This window comes from Lepus europaeus, chromosome Y, assembly GCF_033115175.1.
Source record: "Lepus europaeus isolate LE1 chromosome Y, mLepTim1.pri, whole genome shotgun sequence".
Lineage (NCBI taxonomy): Eukaryota > Metazoa > Chordata > Mammalia > Lagomorpha > Leporidae > Lepus > Lepus europaeus.
In genome coordinates this window covers 30,230,037-30,249,861 of record NC_084851.1, presented here as the reverse complement: position 1 = coordinate 30,249,861, position 19,825 = coordinate 30,230,037, and the positions used below count along the sequence as shown (strand labels likewise).

Sequence of the window (19,825 nt, the reverse complement as noted above, 5' to 3'; positions counted from 1 at the left end):
TACACAGTAACATAATCAAGGAAATTGAATTTTTATTGTATTTAGATTTTTATTTGAAAATGATTCTCATGTCTTATTAGTCCTTGGTAGTAAAGCAAGATGGCAGGAATTGTTCCTTAGTGTTTGTCCTCTGTGCCCTCATTCATCACCCTTGAAAAGACTTCCTGAAGTCTTCTCTTAATAACAGAAGTAGCTTAGGAGCCTTCAGCCTTCTTTTCTGTGATTCTGAAATTATATTTCCACTTGGCACTTACCAGCATACTTCCCTGCAATGGAGAGTTGTGAAACATCATATTTCACTATTAAATTAGAAGTTTCTTATTTTAAAGACTTCCTCATATTCATTATTACTCCCAAATGTATTAGTATAATGACCTATATTTATTATAATAAATTACTCAAAAAATTTGATCAATGTGCAAATTCTGCTACAAATAACAGTTTGTATTAACATTCAAAAACTTTAAATTTTATTTTCTTACATTCCTTGATTTTAAATGCATTTTCTTCATTTCCTTTTGAAAAAAGGAAAATGGCAGCACTTGGGATGTCGGTCTTTAAAACAAAGAAGGAATATATTCTATATTCTTTGTTTTATTTTCTATTAACCTTCAAGTATCCAATTAAGAAAATATCTTTAGTGGATAAATAAATGTTTCATAAAAGTCATTTAGATTTTACAAATACCCTCTATCTGGAACAATTTCTCCTATATCATTAACAAAATGTTGATTTGAATTGACAAAAGGAAAAAAAGATACAAATTATGAACTATTGAACATCTACTACAAGTACATAGAATGCAAAACACTAAATGTTTTGTACTTGTCATCAATACATACTTATTTTCTTATTCACTAATACTTGACATAGATTCAGAGAATGATACAGGCCACGGGTAAGAATTAATATATTTATCTGTTAAAGTCACATTTACTATAACCCACCAAAATATACCAACAGATTGATAAAAACATTTTCCGTACACAGTTAGGTTTAGTTTTCAGTTAAATATAATGAAAATATATTTTTATATGCATTGGCAAAAATCATATATGCTGGGGCTGCCATTGTGGCAAAATGAGTTAAGCTATTGCCAACAGTGCCAGAATCCCATATGGGCACCAATTCTAGTCCAGGCTGCTCCAGTTCCAATCCAGCTCCCTACTAATGTTCTTGGGAAAACAGCAGAAAATAGCCCATGTCCTTAGGCCCCTGTATCCAGGTGAAAGACCCAGATGAAGCTCCTGGCTCCTGGCTTCAGCCTGGCCTATCCCTGGCCAAGTCAATCATTTGGAGAGAGAACTGAATAAATAATTTTTTTGACAGGCAGAGTGGACAGTGAGAGAGAGAGAGAGACAAAGAGAAAGGTCTTCCTTTGCCGTTGGTTCACCCTCTAATGGCCACCGCGGTAGGCGCGCTGCGGCCGGCGCACCACGCTGTTCTGATGGCAGGAGCCAGGTGCTTATCCTGGTCTCCCATGGGGTGCAGGACCCAAGCACTTGGGCCATCCTCCACTGCACTCCCTGGCCACAGCAGAGAGCTGGCCTGGAAGAGGGGCAACCAGGACAGGATCGGTGCCCCGACCGGGACTAGAACCAGGTGTGCCGGCGCCGCAAGGCGGAGGATTAGCCTGTTGAGCCACGGCGCCGGCCATGAATTAATAAAATTTAAAGTCTATATTGCAGTGCTTTCAGGTCCTTCAGAATTAGTGAATCAATAGACTCCTTCATCTGGAGAATTGTGGTTTATGGACTTGTTCTGATTTTAGTATTTAGTGCCAGGTATCCATCACCTGGGGTAGGGTTTATTTTGGTAAATAGAACTTACTACTTATTCTCAAAAGAATGTTCTTGTCAGAATAATGCTTCTTTAATGGAACAATGAATTTAGTTACCAAATACCAAGAATGTTTCTGAATATTCTGTTATCTTTCCCATCATTTTAGATTAGCTAGACATGTGAGAAAATATCTATATTTTGAGCAATAAAATTGAAATAACGAAAGCTCTGGCTCCCTGTAGGTAACATCTAATATTGATAACCAAATTTTTCTTGTTCTTTCTTTTTTATTATTGTTTAAGGCTGGAGTGCATTACTCTTGTGATACTTGACACATTCTATGGTGTCATTGCTTTGAAAATCACCATATGTATTTTTGATTCCTGCCCAATAGGTACCTTGGCTACATAAAAGTTTTGCAATTATTGTTTGAAAAACTTTGTCTTTTTCTCTCTTTTGATTGTATCTATGTTTTCAGAATCAATATTCTTAAATTGTAATATTTGAGATGAAAGAGAGTCAGAAGATATCAACATGTTAACTACATGCTTCTCACCCAAGTACTTGCCACTAGAAGAATTTTTATTTGCTTACTTTTTAGTAATTAACACTTTGTTTTCCTAAAGCTGAAAAAAAAAATCTATGTTTCTCATATGTAAACTTTCAAAACTATAGTAAGCATTTTTCATGAAAGTCCAAGTGAGAGGAGCAAGGGAGAAAGAGATGAAAGAAAGGCAGAGAGCAACCACTAGGAAGAGACTGGGAGCAGGTATTCATTTCTGTCTGCTCTCTCAATGGCTTATAGATCATATTTATAAAGGAAATAAGTATATCATAACTATAAGGGAAATAAGTAGACTGTGTGGATGGGAAGTGACACTGGAAGACAGGAGACTTGACTACAAAATACAAAGTCATAAGTCCCAAACAGAAGGGAAGCCCCTAAATGTGCCCCAACAATGAGAGCAATGGGGGAGGAGGGAATAGCAGAGCATAGAACACACAAAGGGACAGGAGTGCTTCTTTATTTTATAAGACAACTTTCCTAACCTTTCCTTTTATTAAGACCCTTTTATTAAAAACATTTCCTAAAATAGTGTCTTTTCCTTTTTCTGGGTGATACATATGACTATAGGCTGGTCTTGAGCACTATGGGGAGGGAAAATCAGCTAGGAGACTCCCCAGGGAATCTCATCTCTGACCCCTGAGATCTAAAGGGAGACAGATGCTCAACATCCCCCAAATGGGTGAAGCCAACTCTTCACATCTCAGTTCCTTGGCCCAAACAACTTGGAAATCCCAAATCTGCCAAAATTAATTACAACTCCCATATAAATTACAACTCCTAGAAGTCCTGGGGTCAGCAAAAGGAGGAATGGATGTTATCAGTCATCAAAGATTTATGGAAGGGCACCCATCCCCCACAAGCTCTCCTATTTTACCTGAATTTAGGCCACTGGTAAAATAGGTGTGGGAGGAAACAGGAACTCAACAAAACACACCCACCCCCATTTGAGGATTGTTTCTCCCAGGCCCCAGCAGCCACCCTGTTGTTTATGCTCTGTCCCTCTCACTCCCTACCCTGGACAGAAACCCAGTGCTCCAGAATGCCTGGGGGAAGGGAAGAGGGATGTCATGAGGTAGAAGGAGCTGGCCAGTGCCCCAGGAGAAACCCTGGGAAACAGCTCTAATTAAGATGGCACACTGAGGAGTAATCTCATCCAGAGTTTAAACATGGCCCTGACTAAACTTAAGTGTGTGGGGACCTGCAAGGAAGGGCCAGATGGATTACCTAGTCCAGATCAATCTTCAGGGGCTGGACTTGTAGTGAGGAAAATGAGTGGAGGGGGAGAGCAGGTTCCCAGTTTGCAGGCTATGGCCAAAGTCCCCAGGAACACCCCGTCAGTGGCAGGAATGTGGAGGAGGCCCCTCTCCAAATATTGGTGGCTACAGTCTCCTATGATCTCTGATGCTGAGGGGCTCAGTCTTTTCCTTGGAAGCTTCTTCCTCCTCCATCTCTTCCTCCTGATGGAGCCTGGAGCCTGAGGCATACCAGGGGCCTGTGTTGGAGCGGGTGCTTTTCTTCACCTCTGTGGGGACAGGCCACTCCCCTGTATGGTGGCTGCGGCCTTTTCCACTTTGAGGTCTTCTGCCTCTTTGGAACATTTAGGGAGTCTTCCAGCAGGTCCCCTGCTCTCCCCTTCAGTGTCCCTTTCTCTTTTTCTAGGCATGGTGGGAGTGGGTTTGCATAATTGCTTGTGTTTGAAATGCAATCCTTCCCTACTCTGTGGGAGCCTCTTCCTCCACTCAGGCCTGCTCCCACTCCTCCTCCCCTGGAGATGATTGATATGAATAGATTGCCTAGTTATGTTCTCTGTAACAAAAACCACTTTTTAATTTTTGAGACCATTTTTTACTATGGGCAAAGTATAATCCTGTAATTTACTGTGGTAATCTCACACTGAGATGAGTTAAGGAGAAAATTCTAAGGTTTCTGTCTAGTTATCACTTTACTGATTAGTAAGGCACCAGGACAATGCTTTTAGATTCTCAGGCTTGCTCAGTTAAATTCAGCATTTTTACCTCATTTTAACATCTCTGTTCCTTACCTTTTCTTTAGTATAAGGGATAGAAACTATAGGGCCGGCGCAGTGGCTCAATAGGCTAATCCTCCACCTTGTGGCACCGGCACACCAGGTTCTAGTCCTGGTCGGGGCACCAGATTCTGTCCCGGTTGCCCCTCTTCCAGGCCAGCTCTCCTCTGTGGCCCAGGAGTGCAGTGGAGGATGGCCCAAGTCCTTGGGCCCTGCACCCACATTGGAGACCAGGAGAAGCTCCTGGCTCCTGGCTTCAGATCAGCATGATGTGCCAGCCATGGCAGCCATTGGAGGGTGAACCAATGGCAAAAGGAAAACCTTTCTCTCTGTATCTCTCTCTCTCACTGTCCACTCTGCCTGTCAAAAAAAAAGAAACTATAGAATACTATATATATATATATATATATATATATATATATATATATATATATGGAATACACACAATGATAATAGAAATGTTTCAAGTCAAGATTTATTAATTTCTTCACCATTGTTCTTCTGAGACTATTTTTCTCCAGTCAGAATGTTTGCTTCAATATTTGCTTGAGTAAAAATGTTCCAGCTATGATCCATTTCAATTTTTTTTGAAATTGCATATATATATATATATACGTATATATATATATACGTATATATATATATATATATATACACTTTTGCATATGATGTCTATAGGTGTTAATGGATACTGATTTTACTGACAGCAGTACAAAATTCAGATTCCTCAACTAATACAGCGAAACCAGACACAGATAAGTTAGCTATTCTCTCACTTTAGATCCTTTGGAGATTATATATTTTGTTGTCTTCTGTTTGTCTTTAGTTTCAAAAAATGAAACTAAGGCTAACTATGGTTTACCTTGAAATGGTTTGCAGCATCTATGATTCAGTGATTGTTGACTTTTTAAAGTTTTGGAAAATTTTCAATGATTTTCTTCTTCAATATTGTTTCTGCTTCTTGTTTTTCCTTTTTAAACCTTTCCACTTGGGCCTACAATTGAAAAATGTCAGCAGTTTCTCTGTGACTTATTTAATTCATGCATCATTGTCACTTTTCATATTTTATTTTCTCCCCATTTTAAGACTGAATATTTTATTCTCTCTTGGGTTTGGCTTTCTATAAACAGAGATTATGCTTCCATGTCTTCAGCAAAACAGTTGATAGAAAATACATTTTCTGTCTCCTCTGCCTCCTCCTCCCGTGGCTGCCGCCTCCGCTGGGCTGAGGAGCTGGGTGTTCACAGTGGCGGCGGCAGTGGCCACAGCACAACCAGCCCCCGCCCCCAGGCCAGTCCTGCCGGGAGCCCCTAGCGCGGCCATCCCGCCCAGAGGCCAGAGCTGGGCAGGTGAATGTCGCTGGAAGATGGCGCCCTCGGGCCTATGCAGCATCAGGCGGCGGTACCAGGGTGTAGTGTGGCGGGTGCAGTCCTGGATACCGGTGGTGTGCATCAGCCTCCTCCAGGGCTGGTCCTACTAGCCGCCACCATCCAGCTCTGCCTAGTTTCCATGGAAAACATTGGCGAACAAGTTGTGGGCTAGTTGGCTTATCATCTACTTTTTGCGATGTTTGTCAGGTCGTACTGGAAAACTATCTTTACATTACCAATGGATCCTTCCAAAGAATGCCATCTCTCTTATGAAGAGAAAGAATTATTGGAGAGAGAGCCAAGAGGACAAGCCCATCAGGAAGTTTTTAGGTGAGCATCTAGGGATCTTCTCATTTATACCAGCACCATGACTGGAGCCATCTGCTATTGTGACAGATGCCAACTTATAAAACCAGATCACTGTCATCCCTGTTCCGTCTGTGATAAATGTATTTTGAAGATGGATCATCATTGCCCATGGGTGAACAATTGTGTTGGACTTTCAGATTGTAAATTCTTCCTTCTTTTCCTGGCTTATTCTCTGCTGTACTGCCTTTTTATCACTGCTACAGACTTACAGTATTTTGTTAAATTTTGGACAAGTGGTCTACCAGGTACTCAAGCTAAGTTCCATATGATGTTTAATCTTTGCTGAAGCTAGTTTTCTGTCAGCTTATCTTCTCTATTTGGCTATCACTGTTGGCTAGTCAGCAAAAATAAATCTACATTAGAGGCATTCAGGAGTCCAGTATTTCGACGTGGAACCATTAAGAATGCATTCAGCTTAGGTCTCAGTAAAACTAATGAGACAAGTTTTTGGTGATGAGAAGAAGTACTGGTTGCAGCCGGCACTGTGGCTCACTAGGCTAATCCTCTGCCTTGCGGCGCCAGCACATGGGGTTCTAGTCCCGGTTGGGGCGCCAGATTCTGTCCCGGTTGCCCCTCTTCCAGGCCAGCTCTCTGCTGTGGCCAGGGAGTGCAGTGGAGGATGGCCCAAGTTCTTGGGCCCTGCACCCCATGGGAGACCAGAAGCACCTGGCTCCTGGTTTCAGATCAGCATGGTGCACCAGCCGCAGCACGCAGGCTGCAGTGGCCATTGGATGGTGAACCAACGGCAAAGGAAGACCTTTCTCTCTGTCTCTCTCTCTCTCACTATCCACTCTGCGTGTCAAAAACAAAAACAAACAACAAAAAAAACAAAGAAGTACTGGTTGCTACCCACTTTTTCATGTCTGTATGATGGCTGCTCCTTCCAAGCTTGCCTTGTTAACCAGGATCCTGCACAACCATCTACTCCTGCAGGACTGAATTCAACAGCTAAAATCCTGAAAACCATAAGTTCCTGCAAAGCCATTGTGAGAATCCCAGAGCTACCTTCTTACTGACTCTCAGTCTTGGACAGAAAGCAATATAGACCCTGGAAGAGGCAAAGCTGCTATGAGCAATCCTGCATTAACCATGGAGAATGAGACTTAATCCTCAAGCAAAATAAATTCATGCTTTATTAAAGTATTGATGCTGTACGTGGATGAAAGGCTCCCATATGAAGCCACCATTTGGATATGCAGAATATGAGTTAATTGTCTGTAAGTAGTTTCTTAAAACATAACACACTTTTGATCCAATATACAGAAACAGAGATTATTATTAAATATTAAAATGTTTGATTGTATGTGAATCAAAGAAGAAATATCTTCTATCGAAAACTCGGCCTAAATTCATGGGCCAGTTTTCACCTAAATAATGTGGGTAGCACAGTTTATTACTTAAAAACTTCATTGATTATCTGATTTTTTATTTCAAAAATTGAGACTTAAGATATTGTTTCAGATTTAAAGGATTTCATGTCACACTATAAGGTGCTTGATTTGTAAAATCTGTTAGTTACTATTAAGAAGGTAGGGGAAATAAACCAGACTTCTTTTGCTTTTTCCTTTTGATAGGAAATGAACCTCAGACTTATTGACCTGTCATAACTATGACTTCATTACAAAGTCCAAATGCCCTATACTTGAAGATCACCATCCATTTTTATCAGACTTTAATTACTTCTAGACTTTGCTTTCCATTAGAAAATAAGTATGAACATTGAAGCTGGAGCTTTCTGATCAAGCAAATGGATAGAACACATTTTAGAAAATGAATCCAATGTTCTTAGAAAATAATTCTAAATCATAAACACCTTTCATCTTTTCCGATTTTTGTAATTGGAGCAAAATCTGCAACATTATTAAGATTGACTTCTGATACACTTTTGTGGGCTTAGGTTTTTACATCTTTTTAGTCATTTCTCCTATTGAACTTAGTAAAAGTATTGAACTTCTGTTAAGAATTCCTTTTTTGGGGGGGGGCACAACAATACAAAAGTTGCACTTTGTAAATTCACATTTATGAAATAAAAAACAAAAACAAAAAAACAAAACAAAACAAAAAAACAAGAAGCAATGGGTAGGCCAATGACATCTAATCTGGGGGTCAGGGCTATCTTTTGGGAATGGGTCACCTAAAATGGCACCATGGCACCCAAATTAAACAAAGCTGTGATGTTCTGTATGCCCAAGCCTGGATTCCAATCTTCTTCAGAATCTTCTAGCAGATGGAAGTCAGAGTTGATGAAGAACCAAGTCACATTAAAACAGCACTGACTGAAAAAAAATTGAACTGAGAGACCGTCTTCTTCATATGGTGGTGAACTCAGCTATCCTACATGACAAGGGAATGAACTTACCATTATCTTGATGCCAAAATGTACTGATTCATGGAGAAGATTGAGGTTGCAGCAAGATGTACTACAGGGAGTTCTGTTCAGGGTTAGGCACAGCAGAATTTTCTGGGGCATGAGATGAATTGGGAAATATTACAATGTGGAGATGTCCACTGTTATAATATAAGACAAACCTTCTTTCACTCTTATGAATGGAAATTCTCCTGTGGGCCATATGTATCAATGTTATGAATGAAACAGTAGAAGTGGTAAAAAAAAAAGAAAGAAAGAATTCCTTTTCGTTCAATGGATTCACCCTCCTGTAATATATCTCTATTATTTGTCCTGTTAATCCTCCAGTGGTATCTATATTATTTTTATTATGTCTTCTCATCAAAACTATGACAGTAAAACTATATGTTTCTTGAAGTACCTATCAAGATTAAATTATGCAAATCATTAAACAAAAATCATACTGTTTTGGAAATTTAGTTCAGTATGAACTAAATGACATGCTGTTTGAAAATTTAGTTTAAAATAAAAAGATGTTTTTGTTGATGTCAAAATGCTTGGCTTCACTAAATATACTAAAAAGCTCTTGTGCTTTGTATGCATTATTTATGAAAAAAAGTATTATTTTTTATTTGAATGAACTATACATTTTATAAATGTTAACAATTAGGATATGCTGTATACTTTTCTTAGTATTGACTTTGAGAATTTAAAGCAGATTACCTTTTAAAACCACATAGTTGGGGCCAGCGCCTGGCTCACTTGGTTAATCCTCCACCTGCTGTGCCGGCATCCCATATGGGCATAGTCCAAGTTGCGCCTCTTCCAGTCCAGCTCTTCCAGTCACAGCACAGGCCATGGCAGTCATTTGGGGAGTGAACCAACAGAAGGAAGACCTTTCTCTCTGTCTCTTTCTCTCACTGTCTATAACTCTACCTTTAAAATAAATTTTAAAAAGAAAAAGAAAACAGGAGACAGTGGTGTATCATTAAATTATATTATTTCATTGCTAGTTCTCCAGTTAGGACTCTACATATCTCCAGGATCTACTTTCAAAAACAAAAGCAGAAAGGCTAACTCTAAGGTATTGTATTTATGATGTTGAAAAGAAAAGTTGAGGGGCCTGCACTGTGGTGTAGTTGGTTAAAGCCCTGACTTGAAGCACTGACATCCCATTTGGGCACTGGTTCTAGTCCCAGTTCTCCTCTTCTGATCCAGCTTTCTGCTATGGCCTAGGATAGCAGAAGAAGATGGCCCAAGTCCTTGGGCCCCTGTTACCCATGTGGGAGACCTGGAAGAAGCTCCTGGTTCCTAGCTTCAGATCAGCGCAGCTCTGCCCATTGCAGGGAGTGAACCAGATCTCTCTCTCTCTCTGTCTCTACTTCTCTCTGTAACTCTGTCTTTAAAAACAAAACAAAACAAAAAACACATAGTTAAGTAACTGGTAGGTAATCAAAGAAAAAAATGATAATAAACTTTTCAAAATGTTTGTTATAAAAATATTCAATAAACTAAAATACCAGGGGACAATGGAATAAAAACTCCATTATTTATCCTTAAAATTACTTATCCTTGATAAAAATACAAAGAGTTTTATATTAAATGTGTTTATGGAATGAGCTACATAGGCCAAGTCCATTTTATAGGAATGCAGTTCTTTGAACAATATAGCAGCAGTCTTTTTCAGACTTTTTTTTTAAGCTGAAGAATTTGAAAATCTGCTTCAAAAAATCTGGGAAGACATGATATATTCTTGCTTTTACTTTAAATTTTTTTCCCTTGGTCATTATTCACTATCCTGAAGTGCCACACTAGAAATGATAACTACTCTTAGAAGTCTTAAGGGCAAGAGCAGCATTTGATGTATTCAGACTCATATGTAGCCAGATATTTTTTCAAAGCACAGAACTGGTATAGTGATATACTGGACTGGATTCTGTTAGGTGTTCCCTCTTGCAAAGCTGGAAGCTAGGGGACAAAGAGGGATTTGTATACTTTACCTTGTTAGAGTGCTGGTAAGATCCCCCTCTGGGTCTTTTATGTATTCATTTAAGCACCTATGTGATTATATCTAAAAATTGCATTTGGAAAACTAAAAAAATAAATAAAAATTTTTCAAAAAAATGAAATCTACATGTATAGATTTAATTGTCCATTCAAAGATTTCTTGTTGGCCAGCGCCATGGCTCACTAGGCTAATCCTCCACCTGCGGTGCTAGCACCCTGGGTTCTAGTCCCGGTTGCTCCTCTTCCAGTCCAGCTTTCTGCTGTGGCCTGGGAAGGCAGTGGAGGATGGCCCAAGTGCTTGGGTCCTGCACCTGCATGGGATACCAGGAGAAGCACCTGGTTCCTGGCTTCAGATTGGCACAGTGCACCAGCCACAACATGCCCACCATAGTGGCCATTTGGGGGGGAACCAATGGAAAAGAAAGTCCTTTCTGTCTCTCACTCACTGTCCACTCTGCCTGTCAAAAAATATTTCTTGACATTATTCTTTCAATAACACAGTAATTATTTTCATAGCATTTACATTTTATTTGGTATTTAAGTAAATCTAGATGATTTAAGGTGTACCAGAAGAAGTGAATATGTTATGTATAAATACTATGCCATTTTATACAAGAGATTTAGGAATCAATGGATTTGGATATCTGTGAATGGCATTGGAGCCAATCCTCCATGAATTCTGAAGGCCAGCAAGTATTCCACTTCTCTTTCACTTTAGCTTTTTCTAAACTGTTATTAATCTCATTCACTTATTTTAGTTTTTCTGTTTTTGTGTTAAAGTATGTCTATGTGATTTTTAGACTATTTTTTATTTCTCTGTGAAAACTCTCTTATCATGAATCTTGAATATTTGTCAGTTATCTATATTCTAGTCTTGATAACTCCAATATCTATATCTCCAGTCACTCTGTTTCATATATCTTTCTTCCTGGCATGTCTATTAAATCTAAGTTGTATGTTAGATACTTTGCATTAAAAAATGCCGACATAATTTGAGGTTCTGATTGATCCTATCTTTATTAAGAAAAATTTTTCTTTTACTTTTTGCAAGCAACCAATCAGTGTAGTGACAGTTTAATTTAAAACAATCAATTGTTTACCTGATATTGAAAATATAGTGAAGATGATTTTAAAGATATCAAAAGGGACAGCACTGTGGCTTAGCAGGTAAAGCTGCTGCTTTATAGTGGCACTAGTTTGAGCCCTGACTGCTTCTCTTTTGATTCAGCTCCCTGATAATGCACCTGGATAGCAGCAGAAGATGGCCAAAGCCCTTGGGCCCTTGCATCCACATGGAAGCCTCAGATGAATCTCCTGGCTTCAGAGTGACTCAGGCCCAGTCATTGCAATCATTTGAGTAGTGAGCCAGTGGGTGAAAGATCTCTCTCTCTCTGTTTTTCTCTGTAAATCTACCTTTCAAATAAATAAAATAAATCTTTTAAAAAGGAAATGTAATATCATTCGCAGTGACAGTATCTCATTTGAAATAACAATATCTTTTTTACTCTCCTCCAATTTTTGGCATAGGGTAATACAAATTGTATAATTTAATAAAGTTAATAAATGAATTAATGAATAAATGAATGTTGAAAAAGAGCTGCATTTTAATATTTTATCTCTATTTGCATGAATGTATATATTTCCATTTTGTCTGCAGAAAGCTGGTAACAATATTTTCTTGTTCACCATTTGTTTTTAATCTTAATATTTGGTTTTGCTTGCCTTCTTTAATTCCTTCCACCATGCCCTCGTCCATCACTTTCCTTCCCCCCTCCTGATTCTCCCCTCCCTCTCCCTTCTCCCTTCTCCCCTCTTACCCTGCACTTCTCCCTCCCTCCCCTTCCTTCTTCCTCTATAATAATTTGAAAAAAATTTGTTAATGAGCACAAAAATTTATACATATTTATGGACTATCATGTTATGGCTTGATATTTGTATACATTTATAATTTAATGTGTAATTAGGGTTAACATATCTACCTCCTCAAACATCATTTCTTTTTGAAGAAAATATTGAAAAGCCCTTCACCCAGTTTATTTTAGAATAATGTATAATATATTGTAATTATCTATAGTCAATCAACTGTACAATAGAACACCAGAAATTCTTTCTCCTATCTAGCTATGGCTTAGTATCTGTTCATCATTTTTTTCTCCATCCTTCACTCCCCCCACCACACTCCCCAGACTCTGGTAACCACCATTATATATCTAATTTACATTAGATCAACCATTTAGATTCCACATGAATGAAATCGCACAATGCTTATCTTTCTGTGCTTGGCTTATTTCACTTAATTACCTGTACTTCCAATCTTCTTACATATGAAAAGATTTAAATCATTTAATGGCATAATAGTATTCCACTGGTTATATGTATCATATTTTCCTTATTCATTCATCAGTGGATGGACACTTAGGTTGTCTCCATTTCTTGATTGCTGTGAATTGTTCTGTAATAAACATAGGAAAGCAAATGTATCTTCAAAAGACTTATTTTGTCCTCTGTTGATGGGAATGTAAACTGGTGTAACCACTGTGGAAGACAGTATGGAGATATCTCAGAAATCTGAATATAGACCTACCATATGATGTGGCTTCCCACTTTTGCAACTAGATGGGCACAACTGGAAACTATTTTAAGTGAAATAATCCAGAAACAAAATGACAGATATCATATATTTTTCTTGATCAATGCTAATAGTGTATCTAAAATATAATGTATTGTATGAAATGGACCTTTTGAGATTTGATGATTGTTTACAGCCTTGTCTTTTCTGTTGAGGGATAGCATCTTTTTTCTTCATACCATTTGTTAAATTCTTTTACTTAATGTAGGGTTAACTTTATGATCATTTAGTAAATGGAAAATAGATCTTTATAAAAATTAAGAGTGGGAATGGGAGAGTGAGGAGAAAAAATTGTTGGAACATGGGTGGGAAAGGGGGGTAGGGTGGGTGTATTACTATGTTCCTAAATCTTTATGTATCAAATACATAAACTTGTATAACAAATAAAATTTTAAGAAATGAAACAGTAATTTCTAAAAATAAAGATAAATTTAAAAATGGGAGAAAATATTTATAATCAATATATCTGAAAAGGTGCTAATAATTAATACATATGAGAAATGCAGTTTGATAGCAAAAAATACAATTTATAAATGAACAACACTTTGAAACATAGATCTCTCAAAGGAAGATTTAGAAATTAACAACAGGTTAATGAATAAAGGCTCACTATAACTAATCACGGGGAAAATGCAAATGAAAGCTACAATAAGTTATTATTTTATTCTAAGTATATTGCCTTTTACTCAAAAGACAAAGACAATGAGTGATGGAGAGGATGAGGAGAAAGGGGAATCTTCATGTAATTTTGGTGGCAATGTAATTAAGTACATCCCAAAAAAAGGAGTTAATATTGCTAAAAATCTGAAAGAACTACTGTATGTTCCAGCAATGCCACTATTTGAGATATCTCTCTCTCTCTCTATATATATATATATCTATATCTATATCTATATCTATATATATACCTGTACTTCTAATCTTTCAATAGGTAGTTATAGATATATAGATATCTATATATAGAATCTATATATAATATATAGATATATAGACTACATAGATATATACAAATATAATTATATATAATTATTAATATATTATAATATATAATATATAATATATAATATATTAATATATTATATGCAATATAATATTAATTTTCTATATATGATATATTATATATTATATAATATATTAATATATATAGATATATAGGTATATCTATAGGTATATCTATATCTATATATAGGTATATATATATCTATATCTATATACACATAGATATAGATATAGATATATATACCTATATCTAGATCTAGATCTAGATCTAGATCTAGATCTAGATCTAGATCTAGATATAGATATAGATATAGATATAGATATAGATATAGATATAGAGGGTATATATATACACGCATGCCCAATGGAAATAAGTTTTTACTTTTTAAATTTTGTTTGTTATACAAATATCATGTATTTCCTATATACAGATTTAGGAACATAGTGATACTCATCACCACCCTATTTCCTGCACAAACTCCAAAACTTCTTCCTCTTTCTTCTCACATTCCCACTCCAAATTTTTACCTAGATCTATGTTCAATTTACTTAAAGATCATATGGTTAATCCTACACTAAACAAAAGAATTCTACAAATAGTATGAAGAAGAAAAAAAAAAAAAACACTGTTCCTTAATGGAAGAGACAGGAGCTGTAAAATCATCAAATCTCAAAATATCTATTTCACTACATTGCATTTCAGGTATTTTATTAGTTACCTCAGATCAAGGAAAATATATGATATCTGTCCTTTAGGGATTGACTTATTTCATTTAGTAAAATGGTTTCTGATAGTGCCCATCTTGTTGCAAAATACAGGATACTACATAGTGTATATATAGCATAGTTCCTTTTTCTAGTCAAAAACTGATGGACATGTGAGTTGATTGCTGGTCTTAGCTATCTTGAATTGTGCTGCAATGAACATAGGGGTACATATAACTCCTTCATATGCTGATTTCTTGAAGTTTGTGTAAATTCCCATGAATAGGATGGCTGGATCATATGGTAGATCTATATTTGGATTTCTGAGGTATCTCCATACTGTCTTTCACAGTGGCTAGAGCAGTTCACATCCCAAAAGAGTGGGTTAGGGTACCTTTTCCCCATATCCTCACTAACATTTGTTGTTTGTTGATATCCACATGAGAGCCATTTTAACTGGAGTGAGAGGAAACCTCATTGTGACTTTGCTTTGAAAAATATTTTAAATTTGGGTAATATAAATATATCTTGTTGTGTTCTTTTTAGTCAATATATTTTTGGCTATTTGGGGCTCTTTCATGTATTTAAATTAATTTTAATATTTTTTCTAGTTCTATGAAAATGCCATTGGCATTTTGATAAGAATTGAATGAATCATTATGCAGCCTTGGTTAATATGATCATTTACTGATATCTGTTCTTCCAATCTATGGCCATAGATGTCTTCATTTCTTTTGTGCCTTTTCTACTTCTTTCATCAGTATTTTCCAGGTCTCATTGTCCTATTGGTTGAACTGAGTTTTAGGTTGGTATTTTTATAGTCATTGGAAATAAGAATAGTTTTAAAATTTCTTTTTCAGATAACTTGTTATTAGTATAAATCACTGCTACTGACTTTTATATTTTGACATTTTATCTTGCAAATTTGTTTAATTAATTCTAAAAGATCTTTGTTAGAGTATGTGATGTTTTCTATGTATGTGCTCATGTCATCTCCCACCAGTGACAATTTTACTTCCTTTGTTCCAATTTTAATGCCTCTTTATTTCTTTCTCTTACCTAATTGCTACATGACTTTTCATACTATGTTAAATAGAAATGCTTAACATGATCATTTTGTGTTATTCCAGATCTTGGAGAAGAATTCTTCAGCCTCTCCACATTCAATATGGTGTCAGCTGTTGGCTTGTTGTATATGTCCTTTATTATGTTATTGTGTATTCTTTGTGTACCTAATTTGTTCAGAGTTCCTGTAATGAAAGACTCTTTAATTTTTATCAGCTGCCTTTTCTACATCTATTGAGAATAACATACAATTTTTGCACTTTTGTTGTTATAGCATGTCATGTGTAGTGATTTGTGTATGTAAAAACACAATAGTATCCTTGGGGTAAATCTCTTCTGACTGTAGTATGTAAGAGTCCAGCATCAAAGAAATGTCCAGGACAAAATAGTTTCCTTTATTAATTCATTTTGTTTTGTTGGATTTTAAAGATTTATTTATTTACTTGAAATGCAGAGTTACAGAATGAGAGAAAGAAAGAAACAGAGATGTGGAGAGTGATGAAGATCTTCCATCCACTGGTCCAATCTCCAAATGGCCTCACTGGCCAAGGACGGGCAGGCCAAATCCAGAAGCCGGGAGTTTCTTCTGGGTCTCCTATATGGGTGTCAAGGGGCCAAGGACTTGGACAATCTGTCACTACTTTCCTAGGCTGGGATCTGCTTCTGAAAATCAGCAGCCAGGATATGAACCAGTGCCCATAAAGTATGCTGGTATCTTGGGTGGTGGTTAAACACAGTACATCACAATGCTCACCCCTGAAGCTGATTATTTTAAAATATTTATTTGAAAGTCAGAGTCACAGTGAGAGAGGGAGGGATAGAAAGAGAGGAGAGATTTTCTATACACTGGCTCATTCCCCAACTGGCTGCAAAGTCCAAGACTGTGCCAGGCTGAAGCCAGGAGCCAGCAGCCTCATCTGGGTCTCCCATGTGGGTGCAGAGCCTGAAGCACTTGGGTTATCATCCACTGCCTTCACAGGAACATTATCAGGGAGAATGATTGGAAGTGGAGCAGAAGGGTCTTGAGTAGGACCCAACTTGGGTGCTGGCTCTGCAGATGGCAGCTTAGTGCACTACACCACAGCCAAAACCCCCTTAAAGCTGATTTTTTAAAAAGGTGAATTAATGTACTGCAAATCTTCTGATTATGAAAAATAATCTAATTACAAGTTGTCATATTTTGGTCCCTTTATATTCTAAGTGTCCTTGCAAAAGTACAACTACAATTTTTAATCCAACATAGTGTGCAGACAGTCTAGTGCATCTTAAATCTGAGGATATAAATGAAGAATAGAAAAATGAAATAGAGCCAGGTTGATTTATCTGCTTCAGGTTCTGTAGCCAGGGTAGTAAGGATGGTTTTACTTCAGTAACCATTCAAGTGGGGGATTGGATCTTGGAAGGCTCTAAAAATCTAAATGGATATTTTAAAGTTCAAGGATTTCATTTAGAACTTTGGATCTTAAAAAATAATAAAATAAAAAGACAAATGCATGTTATCAGAAGTTTAAAATATCATCAAGATACTACATCACTGAAAAAATTGATTTATTCAGTGTTTCAACAAGAATTACTGACTAGGTTTAGTCAACTGTAAGGTGACCAAATGTGTGAAAAAAAGTAAATAGCCTTGACTCTTTCACAGCTCAGCTCTACCTAAGCAATCACAATTCAATATACAAAAGAAAATGCATATATTTCCTTCCCAATGACACATAAATTATTACAAAACTAAGATTAGTTTGTTAAATCAGTACAAAAACTTAGAAAAATGAATAAAATAATTAACACATAGAAATTTAACAAAATTACCACATGACATTAACCCATTACTTCAGACAACTTTAACACATAAAGACAAAGTGAGAGGTAGACAATCAGACAGGAGCTGAGTAAAAATGGAAGGGGATAGCCACAAATTAAATACAAGACAAAACACACTATAGCCTAGAAGATGGGTTGACATTAGATTTTGAAATTAAAAAGATCAAAATTTTTGAGCAATGTTTAGTACAAAACCTGTTTGCTTTAATTTATAAGATTAAATTCTAATCTTATAACAGTGTGCCTTTAATGTTACTGCATTACTGATGTTTAGAAATACATATAAAGAGGCCGGTGCTGTGGCTCATTTGGCTAGTGCTCCACCTGCAGCACCAGCACTCTGGGTTCTGGTCCTGGTTGGGGCACCAGATTCTGTCCCAGTTGCTCCTCTTCCAATGCTGTGGCTTGGGAAGGCAGTGGAGGTTGGCCCAAGGGCTTGGGCCCTGTATCCACATGGGAGATCAGGAAGAAGCACCAGCTCCCGGATGCTGGCTGCAGCACACCAGCTGTTGTGGCCATTTGGAGAGTGAACCAACAGAAGGAAGACCTTTCTCTGTCTCTTCCTGTCTCTCTCCCTCTCACTAACTCTGCCTGTCAAAAAAATACATATAACGATTTTTTTCTAGTGTCAGCCAACCAAATCCTACACAAGATTCATCTTCCACCAAACTTCTAAAACATTCTTGTATTACCTCACTTATTTCTTCTTAAAGATCACCAGCATTTTCAATTTAGGATGAGTATTACTTGAATTTCCCATGAATTGGCTTCTTTCTTATGCCATAGCTTTATTTACCAAGATATTCCCATAATTAAAGCTTCATGTTTCTTTTTCCCCTACCTAGAGGATTCTTGAATTTACATAAAAAATTTAAGAACACATAGAATTTTAACCTAGAGTTACTTTAATTTTTTGAATATTAGAGGAATTAAGCATGAAACAAAAAATATTCTTGTCTTTGTAACATAATTATACTTTACAAAGTGCTGCTACAAACTCTAGAAATCTCAGGAAAACTCTAAAGTCTGGAAGATAAAGCATTTAAGCACAGAAAAATGTTATTAGTAAAGGACAGAAAAGCCCACCAATCAGAAAATGGTTAGGCAAGAACATCAAATGAGAACAAGAAGGAAAGGAAAAAGAGAGAGAATACAGGGATACCCTAGGTACCATAAGTAAGTCCAAGTCATTCTATAGAGGTGGATAGAGCCAGAAACTGGGTTGGTAATTTCTGGACACTTGGTTCCATTCTTCTGGTCCCAGTGGCTGGGTATTTAGCATCTGGGCACCTGGGTCCACCCATGCAGTTTCTCCCCAACCCACATGGCCCACTTTGTCCCCTTCCTAGGAGGTAGAGAAGACAACCAACCCGTAGGGTGCTGTCCACGGGGGCTGATATTTCGAGAAAAGAGGGAATCTTCTCACCACCAAATTAGATCCAATAGGTACTCTGGGATGGGCTGCAAGGAATATCTGGGCAGGCTGCTGCCCAAGCATTCCTTCAGAGGGTCAGCCCAGGGCTCACAAAGATGAGTGCTTGGGGTGGGGGACACTATATAGTGATGCACCAACTTCAGCATAAGTTTAAATGCAGCATGGTCTACATGACCCTGGGATTGCATTGTAGATGAAAATTGCTGCCCTTACATTCAATGCTCAGATTCTTGGTGCCTGACAGGGTCTTGATCCCAAGCATGACGTGTTAGCCATGCCATCACATAGGAAGAGGAAAATAGGCTTCACACTGAACAGGCTTGCTTCACTGCTGGTGCTCCAGTGGAAACTGCTTTGCAGCTTGTGCATTGTGCTCAGTCAGCTGGTACTCACTCTTAGACCTCAATGTCTTGAAGCACAATCCTGTTTCCAGGGATAATTCATCCCAATAGAGGGAAAACTTCAGTGACTCTCAGGCATAAAGGCAATGTGGAGCTGTCTCACAGCCTCTACATTAGCAAATACTATATCCCAGGACTCTCATACCAAACTGAAGTCTCCTGCCTTAGGGCTGTCTCTGTCTTCAGGATGAGGCAGTGGACAGTTGTAGCTCATGGTTTGCAAAGATGTTGGAAGCCAGGAGTTCCCAAAGGGGACTTCATGTGCTTATTGCTTAGTCTTTGTTGCCCCAGGCCACCT

General features: G+C 37.5%; 2 pseudogenes; both read left to right on the top strand.

Moving 5' to 3' along the window:
* Positions 1-19,825, top strand: part of LOC133754209 (nuclear receptor subfamily 2 group C member 2-like) — an 860,911-nt pseudogene that overhangs the window by 603,789 nt on the left and 237,297 nt on the right.
* On the top strand, positions 5,743-7,260 carry LOC133754210 (palmitoyltransferase ZDHHC2-like; annotated as a pseudogene).